The following is a 359-nucleotide window of genomic DNA, read 5'->3' as shown; positions in this document are numbered from 1 at the left end:
TGCTTCCTCTTCAGCGCCACCCTGGAGCAGGCGCGGCACAACATCCGGGTGAGCGGCCGCACCCCCAGCACCCCCAGCACCCCCGTCCTGTCCCCCATCCCCCGCCCTCCCCGGCCTGACCGGCCCGGACTCTGCCCCGCAGTTCCGGGAGATGACCGGCTCCTCTCACGCCCCCGTGTCCGACGTGGTCATCTATGGCTACAGGTAGGCACCGCCAGGGCGGGCTGGGGGCCCGGCTGGGCCTCGCCCCGCCTCACCGCCCTGCGCCAACAGGAAGCAGTTCGAAGCCCCGACGCTGGCCGAAGGCTTCTCCGCGATCCTGCAGATCCCGTTCCGGCTGTGTGTGGAGCCCCGGCTGG

The 359-nt window shown here is 72.4% G+C and overlaps 1 long non-coding RNA gene across 1 annotated transcript; it reads left to right on the top strand.

The window, feature by feature from the left end:
* Positions 1 to 359, top strand: LOC105310469. Its single transcript, XR_897502.1, has 3 exons — positions 1 to 48; positions 143 to 204; positions 274 to 359. It is a non-coding gene; the product is annotated as an uncharacterized LOC105310469 (long non-coding RNA).

The sequence above is a fragment of the Pteropus vampyrus genome, unplaced genomic scaffold (genome assembly GCF_000151845.1).
Source record: "Pteropus vampyrus isolate Shadow unplaced genomic scaffold, Pvam_2.0 Scaffold4073, whole genome shotgun sequence".
Taxonomy (NCBI): Eukaryota; Metazoa; Chordata; class Mammalia; order Chiroptera; family Pteropodidae; genus Pteropus; species Pteropus vampyrus.
Note: the sequence above shows the minus strand (reverse complement) of the source record. Positions and strands in the feature narration are given on the sequence as shown.